Raw genomic sequence first — 8,063 nt, 5'->3', positions numbered from 1 at the left:
CCTTTGGTTTGCACAGTTGAATTAGCAGTGAGGAGTATCTGAAACAGGCTTTCAAATATAGGCATTAATGCTCTGCTATTTTATGATTCTATCAAAACTCAGTTTCTTCAGTTAATGCTATGTATAATTGACTAATTTCTCTTTTTCTATAGCTTGCATGTTTCTCTCATCAACTTCTGCATACTCTGTATTTTGCAGGGAGTTGTATTTCTGTTAGCTATCTTAACTCCAAAAGTGCTTTTATTCTCCTGTTTTTCTGTGTATTTAACTTACTGGTTTTCTGTTCTATTTTCAAGATCTTATCTATTCATCTCTTGCCTCTGTTTCTTACTTTCACTAACAGCTTAAATACTACTTTTCTTTCAACCCCTTACACTTAAATTTTTTCTCACACTATTTTTCAACACGATACACCTCCTTCCAAGGAGATGTGGTAAAACTTATAATGCACAATCTACATTACCTATACTTTAATTTGTCTACATTCACTGTCTTTTATTTCTCATTCACTTTCACACATTCCTTCACACCCTCAAGACACAAAGTGGATCCTTATTGCTAGTAAATTTCTGTGACCTCCCCCTCACCTTGGCTTTGGCCTCTAGGTCTCAGGATCTCTGGGCCTCTTGGAAAAGGGCTCTGACTCTGGTTGCCTCCGGTGCTCGTTCCCCTGTGAGGCTGTCTGTGTGTCACTCACGCTCTTCAGCTATGGCCCCCTCACACGTCGGGGGAACACTGGCCTGGTGTGCAGGTCACACACACCCTTCAGCTAAAGCCCCACCTGCCTGGGGAACACTAGCCTGGTTTTGTTTGTGACTCACTATTACACACAAAATAAGACAACAGTAAGGTACCTTTTACTTTCACATCACTTATTACGAGTTGAGGTGTTACTGGGCAGTCCTGGTGCTATTGGATATCCTTCCACTTAGCCGTTTCTCCACAATAATAGCAGTGTTGTTCACTCAAAGGGACTTGAGGTCTCTCCATCCCTCTTGTGCCTGACAGTACAAGAGGCCTATCCTTGCCTCCTTCTGGTGGGGGACCTGCCCACCCCACACTTTTTCTAGCTACCGCAACCATGATCCTAGCCTTGGCCTTTGCTTTTTCTTCTTCCTTCCTTAAATACACCTTCAATGTTTCTCTTAATAGCTCATTAATGTCATTTGCTTGCCAATCTTCAGTCTTTTCCAGTTTTCTCCCTATATCAGGCCAAGATTTGGTAACAAACTGGACCTTTAGTAGCACTTGACCTTCTCTGGTGTCTGGGTCTATTTTAGAGTACAGTTGGAAATTCTGCTTTAGGCGATTAAGCCAAGCAGCAGGAGCTTCATCCTTCCCTTGTGTACCCTCAAATGCCAATTTGGTAGTAGTTCCTTTGGGAACTGACTCTTTGATCCTCCGTATTATCAAAGATCTATATTCCATCATGGCCTTCCTCCCTTCCTCCTGATTAGGGTTCCAGCTGGGATCCATTAGTGGCAATTTTTGTTCACCTGGTGGCACCTGGGGTCCCGGACGGTTGTCTTTCTCCCAAATTCTTATGCCAGCCACCCTAATCATCTGGACCTCTTCTGGGGAAAATAATATATTTAGAATGGAACTCCTCTCTCCCTAAGTGTAGATATTTGGACCTAAGTATTGATCCACTTGGTTGGCTATGCCCGCTGGGTCCTCAACTAAATGCCCAAACTCTTTCTTGAATCCTTTCACCTCAGAAGCCGTTAGAGGAGCATTCACAAAGCCAACACCTCCCACTACTCCTCCCATAGGAACTTCTCTGAGGGGAAAAAGTCTCTCTGCCTTGGAGGTCCTGGATCTGGTACTACAGTATGGCCCAGACGCCAAACTACTCATTTGAGAGGTATGAGGATTACTCTAAACTTTCTGCAGATCAGCAGGTGTATTTGGTGGTAACTGTTTAGCAGGCAAGGAGGCATTTGTGTCCCAACTAGGAGGAGGTAAAGGGACAGCAACAGGAGGGGGAGAAGAGCTTGAGTACATATTAAGTGGAGCTGGAGAAGGGGTGGAGAATGCAGCAGGTGGAGTAGGCACTTGTAGTGGTGCAGAAGGAACTGGAGGAGCCGAAGGGGGTGGTGAGAGAGTGGTTACTAGGGCAGATATTGGGAGATACCATAGGGGAAGCCAAAGAGGTAGAAGAAGGAATTTGAGAAGGCGGTAGTGAGATGGCAGCCGGGGGAAGAACCGGATCTGCCATTTCAGGTGCCTGAGGAAGAGGATTAAAAGGTGGAGGGGCAGCAGGAGGCAAATAATCCAAGGGGTCCCATTTTTTTCCAATTCTAGCATCCCCTCCTTCATTCCCCTCTTTCTTCTTCTGCACCTTACAAATTCGCACACCTTCATCCCCAGTAGCACTCTTTAACCAGCAAGCTACATACAATAATTGCTCAGGATTGGTATCCTCCCCAGCTGTCAGATAATGACTCAGTTGTTGACACATCCACTTGTCCCTTGTCCCACACCAAGGCCATCCTCCTGGTACCTCTAATTCTGGCCAGACTTGTACAGAGTAGTGGATCATCTTCACCTTATCTTATCCTTCCATGGCCTCTACAGAATCCCATTTCTCTAACAGTTCCCCTAAGAGACAATTGGAGGTATATTCCTTAATCTCTTGCCTGTCTTCTTACTATTACACTCTCCTATTTTTCAGGTTTTAACAGAAAAAATCCCAAAGGTGCCTCTACTGACAGGTAGTCTCATGAAAAATATATTTGCCTGACGCTCAGGACTTTACACTGAAACAACTGTCTGATCTCTTGATTGCCCAACTTTACTCATATCAGATCTTATACCTATCAGGACTTAAAAACACGAAACCCCGGCGTAAGAGCCCGAGTCGTGCCTGACTCCCCTCTGTCAGGAAAAACAGCTGCCTGATTTCTAGTTTGCCTAACCTTCCAAATGTTAGGCCTCACCATATCAGGACTTAAAAACCAACCCCAGCTTCCTTCACTGGGATTTGTGCCTGACCCCTTTGTCAGGACTTGATTTGCCTGCAGGGCTTGTGAGCTTGCCCGAATCCTTCTTGGGACTTGCAATCTGCCTGACTTCCCTCTGCCAGGACTTTTGGGGTGTGTGCCACTCATACACTATTTCCTCCTCACGCCCAGAGGGGGGGCCCTCTCTGCCCCTTAGGAGACGACTCACTCACGCTTATTCCACTCGCTTCCCTCTGTTCCCGGCCGGCCCGCTCGTGGGGGTTCGCAACCGCGGTACTGAGGGCTCCACACTGAGGGCGAGGGTCCGAGCTGCCCGCTCTCGTCTCACTCACGCTCCATTCACTCGCCTCCTACTCCCGCCGCCGGATTTCTCACCAGTCCGGTGCTCCTCTGCGTCACTGGTCCTGAGCCGATCTCTCTGCTCCTGATAGCCAGCTGTCCTGGAGGTCCAAGATGGCCAGTCCTGGTGTCCTCTTTGGGCATGGCTATCCTGGACGAGGCCCCAGCTGAAATAAACAGGGTAGGAGACTTTCTCTCCCTTTAATGCCTTTATTAAAAGTGATCAGCTCAAGGTTGGGAAGCTCAACGGGTCCGTGGTTTGCCGTCGCCGCTCCCAGGGTGCCTCAGAGGAGGAGAAATGTGCTGCTTTGTCCCCTAAAAGGCAGAGCTGGGTGTCCCACCCTGATGAGAGCAGAGGGCATACCGCATGTTTCCCCACTTTTGGGTTTTCCATCCAGGGTCTTCATCTCTGTTGAAGTCTTTTTTCTTAGGGCGAGGGGCACTAATGGTTTTCAGCATCTCTGCAGGCTTGGTTCTCTGTTCCTCACGTCCAGACATCACTCTAATTTCTTAATTCTATATTGGCTCATTGTTTTTGGGGTCTTTTCGGTAAGTTTGGTGGGGTAGCCTCCCACGGCATGCTGGTCATGATGGGTAATTTTGCATTCTCTCTGATGCCTCCACCCCATGTCCCCTCCCCTCACTGTCTGGGGAATAGAACTATCAAATTAGCCTCAGGCAGGGTCTTTCCAATACAAAAGGAGCAATTAACTCAAAGGACCCGTGATTACAATACCAAATAGGTAGAACTTCACCTTGGCTGGCAACCGGTCCAACTGGTTTTGCAACTCTTGTTTTTTTCCCAAAAAAAATTGGCAGATTTTTTATTTATAACACTGGGCACAGCCCGGCCTGGAGGCATTGGCCGTCTGGAGTGTGCCCAGGAGCAGAGAAAGGCCAAGGGCAGCCGGGGGCCGCTGGGCTGGCTGAGGATTCCTCCTCTTCTGCCGGCTGCCCTGCAACTCCTGGCCAAGGTCAGCAGTGTGTGCAGCACTCTGGGCACCGGGGCAGGGAGCCGGGCTGCTCGGCAGGCTGGAGCACAGGGCAGCCTCCTTCAGGCCCAGCACGTCTGCCAGGGGAAGCGAGGCCAGCGTGAGGCAGGGACAGCTTGGCAGGGCACGTCTGCAGGAGCCAGCGCCTCACGCAGCTCTGGCAGGAAGCGCCTGCAATCCTGCAGTTCTGCACTCAGCCAGAGCAAAGGTGTGAGATGCAGAGTGTTTGGCAGAAATATTCAGGCCCACCAGGCCCGCCTGCTTGGTGCTCTCTGGCACACAGCAAGCGCTGTGCAATGCAGCTCTGAGCTGCTGGGAGAGAGGCAGTCAGGGATGTGCCTGAGGCTTGTGCTTGAGGAGTGAACTGATTTGGAAGGGGGCAGAAGCCTTTCAGTAGGCAATTTGTGTTTTCTTCATTAATTTCTGAAAGAAAGTCATAATGTGTTGCACACAGGTAGGGTTATTAGAAAAGAAAGTCCTTATAAAATCAGGCCTTGCTATGGGAAATTCCCAGCTTCCCTGTTCCGTCTTCAACGTGCAGCCAGCTAACTTCCCATGGGAATAGTCATGAGTGCAGTTAGCACAACAAGCTATTGTGCTAAGAAAGCTGTTTGCATCTGGAATAAACAAGTCCCATAAGCGTCCATGAAAGAAAAATGTAATCACCTGACTAAGAGTGTGTCATAAAAAGAGAAAGTCTTAGCATGTACACACCAAAACACCTTCTAAGCAATCAATTGTGTGGCAAGGAAACTACCAGCCAGTTGGAGTTGAACACGAGGTCTGTGAAAACAATATAAAAATGAGTTATGTGAATAAAGAATTGGCTTTCCCTGCATGAAGAAACTCAGTCCCCCCTGCTTTATTGACACAGCAATGTGGCTTCACTCAGCAGGAGCACTTGCAGGGTGTATTGATGAAACGCTTGTGTTTGATTCCCAGAATAGGAAGGAGAGGCGTTAAGTGTAACAAACAGGGCTTAGTCTTGTGAATTCCTTTAGCTTTAACAGGAGTGCTGAACCCTGTATTCCCCCACTGCAGTGCTTACTGTGTGCAAGTGGCTATCTTGGCCTTGAGAATAAGGAGAGTGGTCCTGCTAAAAAGGCAGCTGGAATGCATTCAAAGGGAAAAAAGTGTTTTTAGGAGGCTCTTGGCCACCAAAGGAGAGTTTGAGCAATGGGATTATTTCCCAAATGACTGTGTCAGGAACTGGAGTCGTGTCCCAGGCCCTGCCATGTTTGATCCATGGTTGAGCAGGTTGACAAGACAATGAAGAAAAATGTCTTGTTTAACAGGTGGGACCTTGACCCTTGAAAGAGAAACAATCTATTGGTCAATCAGTGAGCAGTCAAGCTTTGAAAGGGGAACAGTGCATAATGGAGCCCTTGGTGGCAGGGAGTCATGGAGTCATCCTGAGCCATCATCTCACAGCCAGCCATGTGTGAGCTGATGCTGTAACTGGGAAAATGGCACTCCTGAGCAGGAGATACAAGGCCTGGTTCTGAGCTGGAAGGGTGAGAAGGATGAGATGCACACTGTTTTGATCCAGGGGATGTCATGGAAGTGCACTGCCTACCTTCCCCGGTGCCGAGAACCATGCTCCATCTCCTTCTCCTGCTCAGCAGATTTTTGGGAATCCAGAGGTCAGTATGTATTATTTGCTACTGCAACTAATGGAATAAATTTGCTTTGCAAGCTCAGTTGTGTCTTAGGTTCTTTTGTGAATGGGTCTCCTTCTGAACCTGTGGCAACGAAAACCAGGGACCTACAGGACACTCCTACTCTGATGTCAAAAAATTCTGAGAAGTGATTGAAATATGTCAATAAATCTGGTGTAATGTTTAGCCTGTGAGTTTCAGCAAAGTATTGAACATGTCTTAGTTCCATGCATACAAACTGGTAGGTGAGATTGCTGGCTGTGCAGGCCTTAGGGAAGTGATTCCCTATGCACCCAGCACTGAAATAAAGTGATGCCTCCTTTCTAACGCTCAGCTGGCAGCAGGGATCAGGCCCTGCTTGGAAACTTTCATTTTGGCAACTTCTGTTAGCAGGTGAGAAAGGTCAAAATGAAATATTTTTCAGCTGTTTTCCTCTGGTTGATCTTTTTAGGCACCAAAGCTCTGTGCCATGTGTAGCCTGGGTGTGTGCAGAGCAATGCAGCCCCCACAAAGGCCTTGGTTTCCCCACAAGTTGCCAGGTTGACTGCTTCCAAAGGGGAAGAAAGGCAGAATTGTACATCCACAGGAGTCCTGGCCATGTCCAATAAATGTGCAAACATGTGGGGAGATTTGTAAGGAATGATTTCAGCTGTGATGCCAACAGTGCCTTCTCTCCTGCTTCTGTGCATTATAGGTGAGTAATGTAGTAGTTGGCTCTCACAATTAAGAGATAGCTATTATGTGGATAGATATTATGTTCAAATGGAAAGTGCTGTTATTGTAATATGTCCTCCCACAGTCCTCTTTCTTATCCCCCTTGTAATAGCCTTGGTAGTCAGGGCCTTTGGGGAGCGCTGGCTTGTGACCAGCAGGAGGGGTGGAACAACACCTGACCTCCAATCAAGGTGCAAGAAAGTAATCTCCACCAATGGACAGCAGAGAAAGAGTTGACTGACAAAACTTTTGGAGGGGCTAAGGGTATGAAAGGCAGAGCATCCCTTTTGTAGATGAGCATGTGGCTGCTAGTCGTGGAGACTCCCAGTGCTGCAATCTTTCCTTATTCAGTCCTTTCTAAAGGTTTAATAAACCTCTAAAAAGTTAAAGGAAGTGTTGTTTCTCAGATGGGCAATGCTTTGGGCCATTTTCTTGCTCTGGTTTCCTTTGCTTGTGTCCCATCTGAGTGCTCAGTTGGGCTACAGGCTGTAGGTGCTTTGTGCACTCTTGGAGTTCCTCTTGGATCCCTTGAACGACAGGCTTTGGCCCACGAGGGGAATTTGTGCTACTTTGTGACAGAGGAGAACTTCCCAGGCTCTTTTGTGTTTGCTGTAGGGAAGGTTGGTTAGTGCTTGGCAAAAACTCACAGAGCAACATGGAGCGTTTGCTTTGTGATGTCAGGGCATGGTTGCCACATTGTCGTGGTGACATCAGAAGGGTGCCTTGGTGCACGGAAGGCCTGAGTGTCAGAGCAGCCCTAGCGCTTGCTCAGTTCAGGAGAATCCTCCTGGGCAAGGCTTTTGTCAGTGGGCTTTTGCACACTGACAGGAGCCTTGTTTTTCCTACTGAGTGAGGACAGCCTGCAGACTTGCAGAGCACTATTACAATGATTGAGCGACTTGCACCCGTCCTTTTCGCCACATATGGCGTTACTTATGGTGCATATTTCATTACACACTTCGCACGTAAGTAGATGTTTCCTCTTCTGCTTAGCTTAGGGTGTAACCTGACCTGGCTTTTGTCTGTCTTCCTGCTCTTTCTTAGTGACTGAGCTTCTGATTTTGAAACACAGAGAGCATTAGGATGCCACTGCTTTGGTAAAGCTCCTGTCAAGGTGTTCAGCTAAAAAGGGGGTGTCTGTAGCCACAGGGGCAGCATTTGCAAGGCAACCTGCAGGGCTTCTGTTCTCTCCACGGGAGAGTATGTGGCAGCAGAGTCTGTCATTTCCTCAGTTTGCTGGGACAAGCAAGACACCTTTGAAAATGTAGACTGGCAGACCTTCAGGGAATGCCTTCTAAAAACTCTGCAGTTTTTCCCAGAATTCAGGGAAAGCTTCTTTCTTTCTAAATTTTGTCATGAAGGGATTTGACTGTCTAACTTGACCTTTACCAAGTGCT

This window comes from Molothrus aeneus (assembly GCF_037042795.1).
Source record: "Molothrus aeneus isolate 106 chromosome Z unlocalized genomic scaffold, BPBGC_Maene_1.0 scaffold_33, whole genome shotgun sequence".
NCBI classification, from domain to species: domain Eukaryota; kingdom Metazoa; phylum Chordata; class Aves; order Passeriformes; family Icteridae; genus Molothrus; species Molothrus aeneus.
The sequence above is the reverse complement of the archived record's forward strand: the minus strand, read 5'-3'. Positions refer to the sequence as shown.